At 40.4% G+C, this 20,082-nt stretch overlaps 1 protein-coding gene across 1 annotated transcript in view; it reads left to right on the plus strand.

Annotated features, from left to right (window-relative positions):
• Sdc2 (syndecan 2) overlaps positions 1-20,082 on the plus strand; it is a 106,380-nt gene that overhangs the window by 17,623 nt on the left and 68,675 nt on the right. The window lies entirely within an intron of this gene.

Below are 20,082 nucleotides of genomic sequence, written 5' to 3' on the forward strand. Positions count from 1 at the left end.
ATATGGATAACTTTGGTTTTGGATCTTCAGAAGAGATACTGTACATCCTCTGACTGTGGAGCTCAGTTTGCCTTTTCCAATTCCGTGTAGCCTTAGGAGGTGCTGCTGTTCTTACAGTTTGAAGTTGGGTGCTAAGCAGCTTAGCATTCATTCTGCTTCCTTTATTGATGACCTGGTCTGACAGAGGCTAGGAATCTTGCTGTCTTTAGTAGAACTGTGGAATTTTAGCATCAGATGACATTAATGCCGAATGTCTAGTTAGGGGAAACATAACCATTGCACTGTGACATTGTCTTAGATTTCAAGGATTCTGATAGGCATCTACCATGGAGAGTAGTCAGTTTTATTCTCTCATGTGAATCAGATAAGCATGATTCTGGTGTGTGTGTGTGGGGGGGGCAGGCTGGGGGAGGAGGTGTATCAAGTTAGGCAAAGGCAAGAAAAGTGGACTTGTTGAGGAAGGAAGAGGGCCTCCAAAGGAGTCAGTCAGAGGCAGTGCAAACCACAAAGGAGTACAGCTGACTGGGCCACTGTCCTAGTCTTGGGGTTTAAAAGGTCCTCAGAGTTACCCAAGAGTTCACTGCTCTAGTCTGCCACAAGAATCAGCATTCCTTCTGAGATGCTCATTCTGCCACCGACATCAAACTGAGCTTTCTGTATGAAGCTTAAGTGATAAGCACCATTGACATCATCCAAGGGTCAGGAAACTCAGTTTAGAAACTGCTTTTTCTTCTTGGTTTCACATTTCCTTGCTAGAGTTTGTACAGGCTGGCTTTTCTGTCATTCACCAACTCAGACCATTTTGTCAAGTTGCACAGCCTCTTTTCTGCTCTCCTGTTGTTCTCCACAGACAAATGCCCAAAGGCCATGCAATAGCTCTGCTTTTCCTTATGGAAGTCATTTCTCCAACACTTTTACCAAGTGCCTTAGAGTAAAATTCTTTAAATTTTCAATGCAGTCCTGCCTTATGCCTCACTTCTTCTCTTCTCCTTGACCCTGAAGAAGACCAGTTGTAGTTGTCAGGTAGAATGTACTGATCACTCATGAGTAACCATCTTCTCCTGGAGATACTTCATCACATAGCTCCTCTCAGATGGGATTGGTGACGCTCTTGTTATAGGGAGTAGAAGTTGGAATAGAAGGTGAAGTTCTTAATGTAGGTAGGAAATACCCATGTGATAGAGAACTGAGGTAACTACCTGAGTTGTGAGGGCCAACTGTCCCTGTTCTATAGCTGAGAACCCCAGCTTCTTCTCTGAATTTTTAATCTCTGAATTTTACCCACTGAGTATACAATATGGCTTGTTTGGAACTGAATAGTTTTCTCAAATGTGAACAAGTGTACATGCCAAAAAAACAACTGTATTTCAGGGGCTTGATGAAGCTCTTCTATCGAGCATGATGTATCTAGGACCTTTCTATTAGAAAGATTCCCAAGCTGGGCATGGTGATGCACGCCTTTAATCCCAGCACTTGGAAGGAAGAGGAGGCGGATCTCTATGTTTGAGGCCAGCCTGGTCTACAAAGTGAGTTCCAGGACAGCCTGGGCTTGTAACACAGAGAAACCCTGTGTTGAAAAACCAAAAACCAAAAACCAAAACCAAAACAAAAGGACTCCCAAATGTCTATGAACTTGACAGCAAGAATTCTTAGAGGCCAAACTGAAAATACAGTTCAGGTACACGTGAAGCTCCTGGTTTCTCAGCCCCAGTGTGCTCTGAATGCTCTGAAGGTGGCTTGCTCACTCCAGCTTATTCTCACCCTGTAGAATGTGCATTCATGGTTCCCACCCTTTGTTCCACATTGTCTAACACACTGACGTTTTAAGTTCACTGCTTTAGACTAACAAATGGAAAGCTCAGGATGACTTCACCCCTGTGCCAACATTTTAGTTCTACTTAAAAGATTATCTACCAAATGCAAAATTTAATACTGAGCTAAAAATGAAGTAATTCTTTGTCTTATCTGGAAATTGTTTATGCCTTAAAATTTTATGCTCATAGTTGATGTTTGTCTACAATGATTTGCTAAAATATGATTTACCTACCATAAATATTCACCCTTTAAAGATGTTATGCTCAGTAGGTTTCGATATATTTATAATTGTGCATGAACAGTCACCACAGTCAAATTCTAAAACATTTTTATCCCCTCTCCTTATATCCCCATTATCAATCATTTCTTCTTCCACCCACACCAAGTTCTAGAAACCATAATGTTACCTCCTGTCTACCTCCTATTCTTGTCACTACAACTGATAGAAACAATAACAGAAAGCCATAACCAATCAAAATGCAGAGTTCTGGAGCTCAGTCCCAGTGGATAGACACATCTACAAAATAACTACAGGACCTAAGGTTCAGGGTTCATCACAGAAGAGGGGATGAAAAGAACATAAGAACCAGAGTCTCAGGTCAGCCCGGAACACACACATACAAGTAACATTATGCAGATGGAGCTGGTTATAGTTAGGGATATCTATGTATTTACATATATGGATGTAACAACACTTAATGTAAAGAGGCGTCATGAATTTGAAAGAAAGCAAGGAGAGGTTTATAGGAAGTTTGAAAGGAGGAAAGAAAAGGGAGAAATAATGTAATTATATTGGAATCTCAAAAATAAAAGAAAAAGTAAAAACAAAGAAAAATTAAAAAGAAAAGATTGTAGTTAAAGCCCAGCCTGGGCAATACTGTGAATTCTATACCAACCTGACCAGCCTGGGATACAGAGTGGGCAATACTGTGAATTCTATACCAACCTGACCAGCCTGGGCTACAGAGTGGGCCCTGTTCAGAAACCAAATAAACCACCACCAACAAAACCTAAACCAATCAAGAACAACAAATTGAAAAGTAAATAGGAGACTGATTGGTTTGCTGATAGTTTTATTCCTTTTCTTTTCTTTCTGGCATGGAAGACATTATGGCGTCTTCTGGAGTAGTTCATAGGGTGGGTCTTGTCCTTGACCTGCAACCTGCTAGTAAATAAGGACTTAGCAAAATGACCAGTGAAATTGTTCCCACCCATATAAGGTGCCAGTATACTAGGTTATTTTATTTTACGGTGTATGAAAGTTTATATTTGTGATCTGGTTTCTTGTTTCTTTCTTCTCAAAGTATAAAACACCTGGCATTAACCCAGCCCTCTGCTCTGACTCTAGACTGTTTTCTCTCACGGACATTCTTGAAGCATCTGTCAGACTTAGAGTTGTTAACTGTGGGAAAATATCTGTGTGTTCTTACAACATGTTTGAATTTTATTTCTGGGTCTGTAGGGATTTAGCACTATGGTATGTGTTTTTAATTGTTGGCAGCTGGTACATTAATATAATGATAATAATAATCGGAAATAATGTGGTTTAATCTCTTAAGCTGTTAGCTTTAATCCACTGAATGTTTTTGAACAGAAGTCTGCCAAAGTCGTAAAGTAGAACCATTTGGAGGACACTCATTCTAGTTTTTAGTCAGAGTGTGTTTAGACTTTGTCTTGTTCTGATTTGTTAAAAATGATTCTCATTGTTTGATTTTAATGTTTTCCACATGAAAACACAAAACCAGGCAATATCCAACAAAATCCACCTCAACACTTTCTTTGAGGTGTCTGAACAGAAGCAACAATATGTCTGTCTTCTTTGAGAGCTGCCAGGTTCTGTGGGGCCTCCCACCTTCGCAGAAGTTTGTTGGGAACCAGGCTGGAGGAGATGGAGGCAGAGGTAGAAGCAGAAGCAGTAGCAGAAGTAGAAGCAGAACTAGCATAGCGACTTTTCCCATTCTCCAGATAACTGTCTTGAAACCATAAAGTAGATTTACAAGGTTATTTTTCTCCCCTCACTGTTTTTAAATGAAGTCTTCAAATTCTAAAATATAATTTATGAGTGGAATTTATTTAGTATGGATTCTTAAGTCTCAATGAGTTTCTCAAAATGTTCCAAAATTATAAGTATTCGTTAGTGAGTAAGTCTAACAAAGAATGTGCATTGAAAAGCGTTGAAGCTTCAGATGCAGAGACAGCACAGCCATTCAGGGTTTGCACAGCTTTTCTGATCTTGGTTCTTGGCACTCAGCACCTGTGACTCTCACTCTAGAACCTATCCACAGGTTGCACACATTCACACAGGCACATGCATATACATAAAATGTAACAAAAGTAAATACTTACAAAGTGATTTGCATAGAGATCTGGGAACTCTTGGAATATTAACAACTAAAGAAAATCTAATTACATTGAATCATTAAAAGATAATGCCTTTGCTTCTGGAGTCTCAGTCACCAAATTGTCTAAACTTATGCTTAACATGGAAAAATATTTTTAAAACCACAATGGAGTTTGGATTGTTTGTATGTTAGAAACAGTAGTATAATATTAACTATCTGAACAAATCAGTAGTCTCTCATGATTTAGGCTGCTCCTTAACTTGACAAATTCAGTACATAGTTGTTACTTAGAATTGACTGGTTCTCAAACACACTTTGAGACTTCCTGGCACAAGATGAGTTGTTCTAATTATGTTTGATCTAAGAATCCAGTCAAAAAAAACCTTTATAATGATGACCTTCTTATTTTTAAAACGCATACTGCAAATCCTCTCAAACCTACACGAAGAAAACATTTTTGCTAAAGCTAAGTTGTTAGTCATGTTATATTTCCAAGAGAACAAAGCTGAATCATTTTTATTTTTGCGTACCATGGGATTGGATTGGAGGGGCGTTACACCTACAGGGGAACATTCTATTGGGATTAGAAAGTAGAGTCAGAGTTATATATTTAGTGATGACTTTGGATGTTTGACTCACCTTTAGTGTTGCGTGAAATACTGCCTGTTCATGTGAACACAGGCATGGCAACAGTTCTGTTAGCACAGACTTTCACATCTATGGCTCTCTAGGCATCTTTCCCACCCCCACATCGTTTATATATGATCTTTAGTGTGTGGACACCAACCAGGCTTCTGTTTGAAGTACTTGCATCTGAAGAGGCAGCTTGATAAAGCAAAACAGAGAAATCTGTTGGCATTTTGAGAGTGGAGTCCACAGATGATGTTGTTTGCAGTATGCTGAAAACATACGGGGCCCAGCAGCCAGAGCAGGCCTGGTGCCAGGCAATCTCACTTCCAGAGAACAAGGAGGGCTGAGCAGTCCTCTAAGGACTAGCTCCAGCTCAGCAGCTGCTGTCTGAGTCTGATTATGCACATCCTGCTCTAAGAGACCTGCATTAACCCTCAGCCCCTGGGGAACCTCAGGGCTGGTTTTTTTGTTTTTGTTTTTGTTTTTTTTTAAACAAAAGACTCTTCCAGGGACAACCAAGGACTAAAGCCTCGAAAATGTGGAGGTCAAAAGAAGGTGGCTGCTCTCTGGGAGACTTAACTTGAAGGAGCATTGAGCCAAAGCTGAAGAAGAACTGGGGAACAGTATTTGTCTTTGCAGACCTGGTGGCAGGGGTTTGGGGGAAAAGGACTGGACCAGGAGGGCTTAAGCAGCTGAGGAGGGCAGAGGCTCAGAGAAGTTAAGTGACCTTCTTAGGCATTTTTCTATCGCTACGAAGAGAGACAGTATGACCATGCAACTTATGGGAGAAAGCATTTAACGGGAACTTATAGTTTCAGAGGATGAGTCTATGACCATCATAGTGGGGAGCATAGATTGCGGCAGGCAGGTAGACATAGCACTGGATAGTAGCTGAGAATTTACAGTTTTTTCCACATGCATGAGGCAGAGAGAATTCGTGAATAGGGAAATAACATTTGAGATCTCAAAGCCCAGCCCCAAATGGCACTCCTCCTTCAACAAGGAGACACCCCCCAGTCCTTCCCAAATAGTTTCCCTCACTGGGGACCAAGCATTTAAATATATGAGCCTACGGGCTCCATTTTCATTCAAACTATCACAGAGAAATTCATGTCTTCCCATTCCCCAGCTAGAGCTGAAGTGCAGTCTGGCACCACATTTCTGAAGTTGTTATCCTCACCTTGAGATAATCATTTGTGTTTTTGAAAACTGATCTTAGAGAAGAAACATTAGAGAAAACATTATGAAAGCTGGAGCCATGGTTAAGAATACATATTCCTGAGTTCAGTTCCCAGCACCTACATTGCTGGACTCACAATTTCCTGTAACTCTAGCACCCAGAGATTCAATGTCTCCAGCCTCCAAGGGCATCCACACACATGTGTACATCCCCATATATAGACATATATGCATACACATAGTTAAAAATAACAAAAACATATTTTTGAAAAAAAAAAAAAAAAGAAAAAGCACAGGGGCTGGAAAGATGGCTCAATAGTAATGTTAGCTATTCTACCAAAGGAGTCAGGTTCACTTCCCAACACCCTCAGACTGCCCACTCAAACTCCAGGTCCAGAAGATCCAGTGCCCTCTGCTGTCCTCCGTGGACACTAGGCTTGTATGTAGTGTGTGTGTGTGTGTGTGTGTGTATGCAGACAAAATACACATATGTATAAAATACTTTTTAAAAAAAATGAATCATGGAATTGTATGTTAAGCACTGTATAGTATCCAGCATGCTGGGATATTTTTCTTTCAAGTAGCATTTTATCAGTGTGTATAAGACTTGTGGGTGATGGATCATTACAGTAAATTCTGTGTGTGATACTCAAAGGCAGAGCAGGTATGCTGGGAAGGAATGTAGAACCTAAGAAAGCTTCATTGAGAATGAGCCTTTTTTAATGGAGTGGATTCTTTTGTTCAACTCCAGTGGCCCAGGGCCGTACTCTGGGAGAATTATGGGCTGCAGCCTAGAGAAAGTAGGTGTTTCAGAGTGTGTGATGCTAAGCCTAAGGCTGCCCATGTAACAAAAGGCTTTTTCAGAGAAGGCTTTGTCAGAGATGTCTGTCTTGAGTTCTCTAATGCGTTGCTGTTTTTGTAACATGTGTATTGAGTGTTGAATGATTCCCTTCTTTATGGTTTTAGCAAGAACTATAGAGTTATTCCTTTGGGTGGTTGGTGTTGATGATTTCATGTAGGAACTAACACATTAAATGCAAACCAATCAGTGAATGTTTTCTTCTTTTTTGTCCAACTAAAGGATGGAGCTATTAGGTTAGGGTTTTTGATATTGTTATTTTAGAGAGTTTTAACTACTCAATGGAACAAACCAACAAACACTAACAACAAAACAAAACCAGCATGGCCTTATCCACTGAAATTTCTTGTGGTTTTGGAACATATTTTTATAGTTACTATCTTGTGTTTGAGTGTTATCTTGTTTATGTATACGTGTGTGGCAGAAATTTCCCTGCCCAATTCATTTGCAGCGGGGGGCCTATGATTGGATGGGGAAAAGTGAGGCGGAGCTAAGGAAGGCAGAGAGACACAGGGGAGAGGGAGAAAGAAGAAAATGGCTGCAGACGTGTAGCCGCGTGGCATCAAATAAATAGGAAGATATGAATTCTAAAGCTTAGGATAATTGGGATAACCTTCTAAATTGTGTGGCCATCTTGTGTATTGAGATTATATTGATAAATATAAATTCATTGGTTAACTTTAAGCATCAACAGTTTTTATTTACTGGGTTACTGGAAGGTGGGTCCGTGGACAACAGGGTGGTTATGGCTGTGAAGGAACTAGCGGCTCCAGGGACCAGGGACGGGTGAACCGAAGCTGGAAGCACAGTGACTGGTCACAACTGGGGCTAGCTAGAGAGAGTAGCTTGGAGGACACCCAGCTGGGACTAGTCGGCTGGCCGGCCGGGTAGCCAGCATTAGTGCAGAAACATGGCTGCAAAGCCTGGAGCAAACCGGATGTGCTCTTTTCTAATACCACCCACAACATACATGCATGTGTGTAGTGTGGAGGCCAGAGTTTGACATTAGGTGTCTTCCTGACTTGTTTCTCTCCCTTACTGTTTGAGAAAAAGCTTCTTACTGGGACCTAGGGTTCACCAATTATTGGACTAGGCTAGCTGGCCATTGAGCCTTGGGAATCTTGCCATCTGTGCCTCTCCAGCACCGCGATTATAGGCACCTGACAGTCACACCCAGTTTTTATTCGGGCATTCTTATAATCAGATTCTTAATGCTTCTGTGGAAAGCACTTTACTGACTGATCTGTCTTCACAGCCTTGTATTTTTAAACTTCTTAAGGGTGGAATCTCTAATTACTCTGTTCATTTTTCAAGGTTGAATGTGAGCTCAGTGTGTAGTTGATCCTGTGATTCTTCCATTCTTTCTGTAAAACTAGAAATTAAATGGTGTATTTAGGACACTTTACTGAGATGCTACAGATTATCTTTCTTTGCACTTATTTTTCCCCCCCCAAGATTTTGATATCACACATAGGAAAAGCATCTTTCAGACAGCTGTGGTTTGAGAAGTGGTTTTATTCAGTCATCCCATCAGAATGTATTTGGATCGATTAGGGTTTTGAAGTCGCTGGGAAATGAACACATCAAGCAGTGACCTGGGTTCCATATCATCGCCTAGGAAAAAAAAAAAAAAGATACTGTTTACCAGAGATACAGTTTTGGCTACTTAAAAGACACTAAAGTGAACAAAGATACACAGAAACAAGCAAGAAGGAAACAAAACTAAAACTAAAAGAAGCAGTCCTGTTTTCCTGTCTCTTAAATCCCAGGATTTTTAATACTGTTCTTTTGGTAAGAATAGAATCTGAGAGAGAATTTAAGTGGTAATCTCTCTAGGCAGTTGTTCTAATTCATGAAATTTATACTCTGCAACCTTTGGAGAATCTATTTGAACTGCTAAAGCAGAGGATGTAACCTATGTGGATATTTGAAGTTGTTATTAAGCTGTGCTATTTAACTTTTAGAGAGCAAAATGAGCAGACTGAAGGTATAAGTCCCGTGTGAACTGCTTCTACACTGTCAGCTCGGTTGGAAATCTCATCAGATGGTGCCTTACCTGGGAACTGGCATGTCTCTCCCTAAAGGGGCTGTACACAAGGGAAGTGTTTCCCCGCTGCTATCTTTGCCTGGGGTTGGCATTTTCCCTTTTCCTTGTCACTAGATGTCTGGCTAGAAGTGTGTTTTTACTTTCCAAGATAGTGCATTATGTAGGTCTTCAAGGAAGATTTCTCCAATGGGTTCTGAGCTCAGTTGTTCCATCCTTAGTGGTTCCTGTTACAGTAACAAACCGTAGGATTTAAGATAGCTTTATCCATCATCTTACTCCTTACTCTTTTTTTTCCCCAAAAACATATGAGATAGATTATTAAGCATCTAAAATTTTGTACTTTTTGGAATCTCCTTTTTAGATGATTTCGTAGTATTTCTGTTTAAACTCAACCACATTAACAGGAAGTTGAGGGTTTTGACTTAGAGGAGTCCTTTCTGAGTGGCTCACAGTAGGATATCTGGCCCCTGTTCATATAACATATTTGGAAGCATTATTTAGTAACTTTCCTGGGAGTTGATTTTGCCCCCATGCTGACTTCTCTAGGAGATTCCTGGGTGCCATCTGAGAGGAGCCTTCAATCTTGGCAGTCCAGGAGGGATTTATATCTGTAAACTGGATAAAAATATGTGAAAAGGTAATTAGTTTAATTGGCCCACAATTATAATTATTCAGTAGGAGGTGACTGTGGAATGTTATTATAGCTCCAAATTCCTGCTGGGAAAGAGAGGAAAAAAAAAATCACTGAAAACAGCAATGTTCTAAAATGTTGGCTTTACATACGTTTAATAATAACAAGTTGTCCAAGCACTTAAAGGATGGAAAAATTCTTAACAATTTTTACACCTATTCATCTGAAAATAAGGTGGACTTTTTGCTTGACAATAACTGTGGGGAAACTTTTAAATGTCTTCTTTTTCTTGACATACGAGGTTTTAAGAAGAGGTGAACTCTTAGTGTGTTTATTACTTGAAGATAGTCTCCCATGTTGGGAAGGCTATCAGGGTGGCCTCAGGAGTGCTGTGGTTTCGGCTTTCTTCAAAAAAAAAAAATTCCAGTCCTTGTAATATTGTAAAGTGGAGTGTTTTTCTTTCACATCAAAGGGCAGGGAATGCTCTACAGTGAGCTAAGAGCTAGGGAGCTGACATTACAGTCCTTGCTTTGGGAAACTATGTGAGGAATGCCATAGTTCATGGACCAGAGACCCTGAAGTGAATCCAGGTGCCTGTGTGGTGCTAAGTTGTCCCACAATGAAATGACTGGAGGCAGAAATTGCAGCCAGATGAACCCCAAGTAAAACCGATGGCTTTATTGAACATTCTTCTCATGAGATTTAACTTTCTAATGTGCACATATATCACTCTGGCGATGTCACTGTAAGTAGCCGACCTTTGTTTCAGGGAGCTGCTTTGCAGGGCTGCATGCAGCACTGCTTTGATTTTTGCTCACATCTGTGAAGCATGTGAGATATGCATGCAAATCTACACACACACCCTACACCTTGACAACTGGGGGAAAAAAAAACTCAATGAAACCTACTCGAACCTAATTTTAGACGTTCCAGTTTAGGATAACAACTTTTCTGGTTTCAGATGCTGAAGTTGTGGATCTCTTAAATGGCCTTGTTGAAGGTTGTACTAGGAAGTCTCCAATGCAGAGTGAGCACTAAGGTTCATTGTCTTGCCCCATCCTCTCTTACCTATGGTTAATGGTTTCAGGGTGTCTGGGAATACTGGGCCTACCCTGCAAAGCTTGTTATCAGCAAGCTTTGGTGATATTTAAAAGTCATTCCTCCATCCTCTTCCTTATCAATAAGAGTCAGAGTGCTGCCATGGATACACCTAATATATACCTGCAAGCTTCACTGGGCTGTTTAATGAGACCTAATGTAGTGCCATTTGTGCAGACCAGTGGGTGGTTCTTATTTTTTTTTTTTTTTTTTGCGATCAAAATGTGATGCCTGAAGAATTTCCAGTGACAGTCTGCATTCTCTCTCTCTCTCTCTTTTTCTTTCTCTGTCTCTGCCTCTCTAGATTATGGTTTTTTTTTTTTTTTAAAGACATTGAAATTAACCTAGGCTGGCCCTGAACTCAGGAGATAGACAATGTTGTCCTTGAACTCCTGATCTCCCACCTCTACCTTTCAATGAACAGACTTCAGGCATGTGCCACCATGTCTGGTTGCTCGAATAACATCCTCTGATTACACTAGAATACAAGTGAAATAAGATATTTAAAGGGTAAACTCAACTTCCATTTGAGCTTAAAGATACCAGAGAATTTGAATCACAGTAGTAAAGGAATACGTTCTGCACTTTACTGTCACTGTAGAGAGATGAATGAAACGCCTCCTGACGCTTCTTCCTGCATATCCTCAGGATGACTTTAACCTCCCAATGTTTGTAGATTCCCATTCTCTTCTCCATGGTGTGCTCTGTTTCTACTTAGATTCAAAGGTGGCAGGATTTTTGGCCAATACATGAGGACCTTAGGGCAGAGATAACACTATTTTGCTTTTGGCCACCATATGGAAGTACTGCTCCATTATTACAGATGCACCATTGTGTGTTCCAGCTCTAAGGACCACACTTCCCCAGATTGAGTTAGAGTTGTGGGCCTCCTCTCCTGTGTACTGGAGTGGTATACGTTATTTTCTGGGTGTTTCTTTTAAGAACCTACTCCGTAGGGTAAAGCCAATCCTATCCTGTTCCCTCATCTTACACATCTTTTCTGTCCCTTGATGGCTTTTGTTTATTAGTTGTTTAGGGCTCAAGAAGAGGGTTCTTGTTCTGGAGGACAACATTCAGGTAGTTTCTCTGCTCTCTGTCTTCTCTTACAAGCTCTTTGATGACAAAACCTTCTTCCAGCTCGTCATCATCCAGTCAAGTTAACAAATCTCTGACTGAAAAGGAAGCTAGTGTTTGGAAGTGTTAAGAGAACTTACTTAGTACCTCATTTCACTAGCAAAGGCAACACCAACTTTGTTTCTGAGAACTTTGAAATTCTTGATTTGTGGGGTCCTTCATACATTGCTTAGGCCTAAGTTTCTCCACATGTGAAGTCAGAGGAAGACCCTTCCCTTGTACAAAGGGGAAGGTGTTGAGAACAAATAAGATCCTTTAGGACAAAGGCATGAACATAGCTGTTTGCACACACACTGCCAGAGTTGGGCCTGGCATAGCCTGTGGATTAGGTGTCAGTGACCTCGTTTCATGGATGTGGATATTAAGTCCCAGAAAGGTTCAAATGGAGCTTATCAAACTGAACATCTGGGCTGTATTTACGCATCATGTGTCATAGACAGTCCTGGCTTGTGGATATGGCTCAGGTATGTTTTACTTTATAGTTCTTTTCTGACATTTTGGTTCTACAGGCTTCTCCTGTGACTGTGCTGTTTATGGAAGTAGGAATTCTGTCAGTATATAACTGGTTGTATGTGACTGGATTTATACATGGAAGTCTTGAAAGATATACAATTTCGCAAATTTTGTAGACAATAAAGCACCTCAAAATCATCGTTTATGTTGTGTTGTGGAAACCAGCTTCATGGTTCCCGCAGATAACTGAATGGGATATTCAAATTCTTAGCCAAGAAATAGTATTTGTATATAACAATAGTAATTACATGCACATTTCCTCACATACCTCAGATAATTTTTTGATTACTTATAATGTCTTATAAGTAATAGTTTATAATAACAATGTATAAATACTATGTGAATAGTTATTATTCAGTATTGTTTAGGATGTGGCAAGAGCAAAATATACTTGTTCAGTTTAGATACAATTGTTTTAGAAATTTTTTTTAATCTACATTTTGTTCAGAAGGATGAAACCAACTAGAGCCTTACAATTCTGCAACACAGAACTGATCTCCTTAAAGCAGTGCACAGACTTCTTAGTTACTATAGAACTGTGTGTTACTTGTTGTGAAGTATATTATCAGAAAATGCATAGCCAATCTCTTACAGTTACACAAATTTCTTCTCTGTTTTCTGTGAAGTTTAAGATAATATACCAGATGTCTTATTTTTGGCAAAATGGGCAATAGGAGTTATCTTTTATGTGTTCTATGAATACCAGCATAGAGCTTCAGGGAATGTATACCTAATGCATGTGTACCTTATTGGGAAAGGGTTATGTGTGAAAAGGACATTTTTTTTTTCCCTGAGAATTTTTTTGGGTGGACCGTCATAAGTACTTTGTATACTTCACCAAGACCAGAGGTGTAACAGACTTTATCTTTTAACATGGTGAGATGATCACACCCAGGGACAGGTTTTTAAGTTTCTGGATTATTTAAAAGCCCCACCACCCCCAACAATGGAGTGATATTGAATTAAGTAAGTCACTTAATTCTATACAGGGAATGTGTTCTTCATCACCATAGTCTTTAGCTTGTGCCCTGGAACAGATACTACAAGACTCTCCTGTTTATGACACTGAGGCACTGAACTATCTTCTCACAGTTTCCCACCTGGAGTGCGTTGGATGGTAGCCCTATGATCCCCGCCCCCTCAACCAAGGGAAGATTCTGGGTAGGACACCTGCAGCCACAGCCAAAAGCTGCTGTTAGTTTCTGATATGTTGTGAAAATCCTGCCACAAATTCAATGTGCTTGTAGCCATTTGCCTTAATCTAAAATTTAGAAGTGACACCTGTATGGGAGAGGAGATAATTTTAAATATAATAGACCACGAATCAGTCCTACAATATCAGAAACATGTGAAAAACAAAGGAATGCAAGAAAATATATTAAAACCTTATCTGTAATTATTTCTGGTGACTGGACAATCACAAGATATCTAAAGATTTTTTTTTATTTTCATGTTTATAATATGCATCTTTAAATTTTCCTATGCTAAGAGTGTATTTGATTTAGAATAGGATAAATTTATTAAAGTAACCAAATTCCAGCTGTATTGGCTCACACTTGCAAACCCAGAGGAAGCAAGAGGATTGCTATGAGTTGGCAGCTAGGCTCAAAACAAACACTAACAACAAAACCAACCAGATTTACACTTGTAACCACTCTTGTATCCCAAATTTTGGAATAATTGATCGTTTTGGCTGTCAGGGTTAAGAATCTAAGTGAGAGAGAGAACCCATCCCACTCATGGCCATTACTGAGGGCATTAGCATCCTGGGGTTCTTTTGTGCTTGTTTTGAAGGTTGTTGAAGGCTTACTAGGCAGCCTATGAGTGGGCCTTAGAAGTTTTTTATTTGGGGTTGGTGATTTCAGATGCTTTTTTCCTATTTTCCTTCCTAAATATTTTTTCTCTTTTTCTTGGGACTGTTGAATCATTATTTCTTTCTTTGTTATTTTCAATCCCTTGTGTGTTTATAGTTAGATGTCCCTTGTGGCCACTTAGCTAAGTGATGGAGATTCTGTTTTTAACTTGTCCTGACTCATTATAGTTTGCCTTCTCCCCCTCCCTCATGCTTATTTACATCTTCCTTCCCTGTAATGAGATGCCTAGAACTTTCCATCCATCAGTTTAATGCAGATTTTTTAAGGTGCCTTTTTTTCCCCTTAATCTTTAGTGCTTTCAATCCACATTTTAGTAAAACGCCTCATTTTCTTGGTCTTCTGAAAAGAGTTTTCATTGACCTTTGGCACTTTAATCCTTTGAAATGTGACTGTGGAGCTCTGGAATCACAATAAGTTAGTGCACAGTACTTCCATGAAATGTGATCATGCATCATACAATTATTTGGGTAGAAAACACGAGAGGGAAATTTGCTGAACTGCTGTGCTTCTTAAACACAAGTTTGGAGTGATTAATAGCTCGGTTAACATGCTACACTCATATACATCAATTTACTATAATTCTGTTACTATTAAAACTGTGTTAAGCATAGATTTTTTTTCTTTTATTTATATACCATGTTAAGATTTTATTTGGAGAATAAACAAAAACAAAATATTAATAGAAATTTCTAACTAGTAGAGTATGAGTAAGTATTATTGCAATTAAAGATATAAATTTAAAAGAGCTTTTACTTTTTAACAGTCTGTTGTAGTTTGAAGCATTGTTGCAGGGTTTTGAGTGCTTGCTGCTTACAAAGCATGATGTGCTTCGTTGCAGATGATAGAACCACATGGTTGGCTGTGGGTGCTATGTTGAGAAGACTCAAAGTCACAGTGCCAAAATGTCACAGGTAGCATGGACTAATCCAGTGACTCCCAACAAGTTTATATTATCAGACACATTGGCAAGTGTTGCAGGATATATTGCAGAAAGAACAGCACTCTAAACTAGAGGCGATATACTGGGAACCTTCATTATGAATGCTGGGTACTTGTCCTGGGTGCTGATCTTAGCACAGTGGGGCTAGGATTTTTCTTTTGAGAAATTGTGGTCTAAGCCAATAGATTAACCAGATTTGTTTATTTGCATCAAGAGTAAGAGATGTAAAGTACTGCAAGATTCATTCAAGGTCACACAGTGACTTATTGATATTATATATAGAATTTAAGCATTTTAGATGTTGAAATCTAATATATACTTCTCTTTTACAGAGGATGCCTCATGGTGTTGTTCTAGAATATTGGGAATCCGTAAAGAGGCCTATCTTCCCATAAGGCTTCTCACTTTGATACAGTTGAGAAGAAGATTAGGCTTGCAAATACTAGATTTATTTCTTGGAAAACTCAGGATTCAGATTGCTTGAAAAGCCCATGTTTGGAGATGTTTGCTCAGCCATTAATTGTATGTAGAGGCTTTGAGTTCTGTTAGTATGCATGTCAGGGGTTTATCTGTAAGTCCAGCCCCATGAAGCCAGTGCTTTTTTCTGGTCTTCGTGGGCACCCACACTCATGTTCACAAGAAGACTCATAGATATTCACATCATTAAAAACAAATAAGTCTATTTTTTAAGTCATTTTAAAACTTAAGGTTGTGAATACCCCTTCTAAGGCCCAAGGAATATCGTAGAAGAGGGAACCAGAGAAAATGTAAAGTAAAAGCTGGAAAATAGGGGCAAAGTCTATGAACTGTTATTTTCTGGGCACTGCATAGCTAATTCGGTCATAATCTGGTGCTATCTAAGCCTGCCTGTAGTGGAGTGGGATTGCACAAGACTGGATGCTGTCAACAGTAAGCCAGGAATCTAGGCAGGAAGTCATAGGGCCCAACCCCTCCCTGTTGGCTACTGACATAGTCTAGTGGAAAAACAACCGTTGGCTCCATTTGTGTGGGCACTTAATGTACCACAGACCCATGCTCACACAGATGGCCCTATGTAAAACAAAAAGACAGGAATGTGTGAAAGAGACGTGAAGAAGGGTGGAGGAGGGATAATAGAAGTGAGTCAGACAAACGAAAGAGCGAGAGGTGACAGGAATCAAAATACATGCATGTACAAAACTGTCAAAGACTAATTTTATTGAGTTACAAAATGCGGTAAAAACCACTTTAAAAATATTTTGTCTACACAAGCCAAGAGTTTGCACAGTGCAGAAAACCTACATTAGCTATTGTTTCACTTGTCAAAATCAAGTTAGGTGTGCAGGCATATGCCTGTAGTCCCACCTATACAGACGTAGATGCAGGAGGGTGGTGAGTTTCAGGTCAATAAGGTTCCTTTGGGAATACTAAGAAACCATGGTCATATGGTATGGTTCTGTAAGTCCCTACTGCTTACTTTCAAACTCCTTTCAGCCCCCTGTCTGGATTCATTGATTTGAATGTAACTCTGCTTGGTTCACCCTTATACAGGCTCATGTGTGCCAGTCAATATTAATGTAGAAGAGGACTCTCATTTTATTTCCTTCCGAGAACCACAAACTCCAGAGTTTGTGTTGCCACTCAGGACAGCTTAGTCTTAAGGCAGAAGTTACAGACTAGCATTGCCAATTTGTTCTTGGGATATTCCTTAATTCTTCCTTGCCTTGACTTTCCTTACCTGGGAAATGAGAGTGATCCCATCCTGTAGGAGATAACCCATAACAGAAACAAGTTACATCTTTGAAAAGTCTTAAGAATAACAATTGCCATACATAAATAGATACAGTAACTAGGTAAATATAGTGAACACAAGCTAGTCCCATTGCTATTGATTTTAATTGCCATGCTTGATTGCCATTAGTTGGGGGTCAGTGAGGGACCTCCATGTATATTTAGTACTATCCTAGTATACAGCCTGGCAACTCTACCTATTGTGTTTTTGTGGTTTTTTTTTTTTCCCTCTGCAAATAAGAGACCTGTTTCCCAGGACATTGGTAGTTTTGCTTCTTCTTTTAGCATTATCTCTAGTTACAGTCTTGGAGAAAAGTTGATATAATGGACACCCAGAAACATCATGCTTGCTCAGTGTGCACTCCTACCCTCCGACTGAGTGATAGGTGTGAACAGTGTACACTCCTACCCTCTGTCTGAGTAATAGGTGTGAATAGTGTGCACTTCTACCCTCAGAGTAATAGGTGTGAACAGTGTGTACTCCTACCCTCTGTCTGAGTGATAGGTGTGAACAGTGTGCACTCCTGCCCTCTGTCTGAGTGATAGGTGTGAACAGTGTGTACTCTTACCCTCTGTCTGAGTGATAGGTGTGAACAGTGTGCACTCCTACCCTCTGTCTGAGTGATAGGTGTGAACAGTGTTCACTCCTACCCTCTGTCTGAGTGATAGGTGTGAACAGTGTGCACTCCTACCCTCTGTCTGAGTGATAGGTGTGAACAGTGTGCACTCCTACCCTCTGGCTGAGTGATAGGTGTGAACAGTGTGCACTCCTACCCTCTGTCTGAGTGATAGGTGTGAACAGTGTGCACTCCTACCCTCTGTCTGAGTGATAGGTGTGAACAGTGTGCACTCCTACCCTCTGGCTGAGTGATAGGTGTGAACAGTGTGCACTCCTACCCTCTGGCTGAGTGATAGGTGTGAACAGGAATTCAGAGGTGCTGAGAGTGTCCTGGGCCCTTTTTGTTTGCACTACCCCACATTCTTGGGCTGGAACAATCTGTTGAATCTTCTGAGACAGCTGTGTTTGGAACATAGGTTGTGACCCATAAATCATAGGTCTGTACTCACTTCTGTAACTTCACTTTTACAGAAATGACTTTTAATTTTTAAATTAATTAATTAACTAATTTGGAGATAAGATCTTGCTATGTAATCCAGATTTGTTTCAGCTCACCATCTTCCAAAACCAACTTTTGGAGTACTGGAGTTACATGGTGTGCTACCAGACCTGGCAAAAGTAATATCTTTTTAGTGTACATTTTGGCAGTTTCTTTTTATGGCTCATTTGAAGCTATCTAATGCTAATGCCTGATTCAGTTTCAGTTAGTGGTTCTCAGGTTCCCTTACTTATATACCCTTCTCCACTACAAACATTTTAGCTCCTTTCAAACTATTTTGCCTCCTTTAGTCTTATGTATGTTTTCATGTATGTATGGTGTATTTGTATATGTGATACATTGTCCCGTGCATGTGTGTATGAAGCCCAGAAGTCAATTTCTCTACTATGCTCTACCTTTTCCTTTTCCTTTTCTTTTACAATTATGGTCTTCACTGAACTTAGACCTCCAGTTCATCTAGACTAACTGGCTAGCTGGTGGGGTCTGTCTGGCTAAGTCTCCGCAGTAATTGGGGGCTACCATGCCTAGCTTTTACTTGGGTTCAGGCATTGAGGTTTTGTCTTTTACTGTCTATTGTAATGCTAAGTGCACCCCCAAACCTTAGCCCCTGTGACCCTGCCCCAGGTTATTTCTGGTTGGTGAATAAAGATGCCAACAGTTAATAGCTCAGCAGAAGAGACATCAGTGGGGTTTAGGATTCTTAGGCTTGGGGATGGAGGAAGATAAAGAAGAAAGTGGAGGTGGAGGAAGAGGAAGATGGAGGAGGAGGGAGCAGGAAGAGGAGGAAAGGGGAAGAGGAGAAGGGGAGGAGGAAGAAAAGGGGAGGAGGAAGAAGGATGAAGGAGGAGGAGGAAGGAAGGAAGAAGGAAGAGGAGGAGGGGGGAAGGAAGAGAGGAGGAAAAGGGGGAAGGAAGAGAGGAGGAAAAGGGGGAAGGAAGAGAGGAGGAGGAGGAAGAGAGGAGGAGAGGGAGGAAGAAAGGAGGAGGAGGGGAGGAAGAGAGGAGGAGGAGGAGGAGAGGAGGGGAGGGGGTAGGAGGAGGGGGAGGAGGAGGGGGAAGAAGAGAGGAGGAGGAGGAGGAGGAGGAGAGGAAGAAAGGAGGAGGGGGGAAGAAGAGAGGAGGAGGAGAAGGGAGGAGGAGGGAGAGGAAGAGAGGAGGAAGAAGAGGAAAGGGAGGAGGGGAAGGAGGAGGAGGAGGAGGAGGAGGAGGAGGAGGAGGAGGAGGAGGAGGAGGAGGAGGACTGCAGCGGTGGGCAAGAGGAGAAAGAACAAGCTACCATGGGTTAGAAATAAAAAAAGATGGCCCTGTGGTCTGCCTGATTGGGGTTAAGAGCAGCCCAGATGAAACATAGTAAATAGTAAGTAACAATTCAGGGTTTTTGTTGTGAAAGTAGATTCTCATAACAGGGAGGCTAGGTATTTGCCCACATCTTGGGCTGTTTCTGGATCATCGTAAATATAAAGGCTGTATGTGTGTCTTTCATTCCGGAACTTAAATAGGCTAAGGTGGGTTTGAAACCTTGAGATCTCAGGCTGGGAGTTAAATAATTTCAACATCTAGGAGATCTGAACTCAAGCCCTCATGCTTGTGCAGCAAGCATGCAATTTGCCATTTGAACCTTTTTCCATCCTTAGTTTTGTCTCCCAAGTCTGTCCTTCCCTTAACTCCATCATGACCTCTGCCCTTTAATGGCTTAGCCATGTTGTTTCCTACCATAAATAGTGGTGCCAGGTAGATCAGAATGCTCAATTAAAATGGATATGTTTTATTTCATTTAGTTAATTAGTTTAGTTTAAGTATATAACCGTGTACTGTTTGAGAGATAAGCTAAGAAATATTTGTTTTCAGAAATTTATATTTACCCAGATACCCTTTATTTACATATATGAGTCTAGTAATCCTTTGAATACCAGTTTCTTCATTAAAACTTTTCCTTCCAAAGCGGCATATTTTGACTTCAGGACCAGGAGGTGAGTAAAAGAAGATGCTAATTCCTACCTGAGACCCTGCTTTTACTAACATGAAAATGTCTGCTAGTCAATATGAGAGCCTTACAACCAGACGGGTTTTTGGGATTTTAGGGCCTGAGATGTGCATCAGCCTCAATTTAGGAGATCACATGACAAATACAAG

The sequence above is a fragment of the Arvicanthis niloticus genome, chromosome 13, assembly GCF_011762505.2.
Source record: "Arvicanthis niloticus isolate mArvNil1 chromosome 13, mArvNil1.pat.X, whole genome shotgun sequence".
Lineage (NCBI taxonomy): Eukaryota > Metazoa > Chordata > Mammalia > Rodentia > Muridae > Arvicanthis > Arvicanthis niloticus.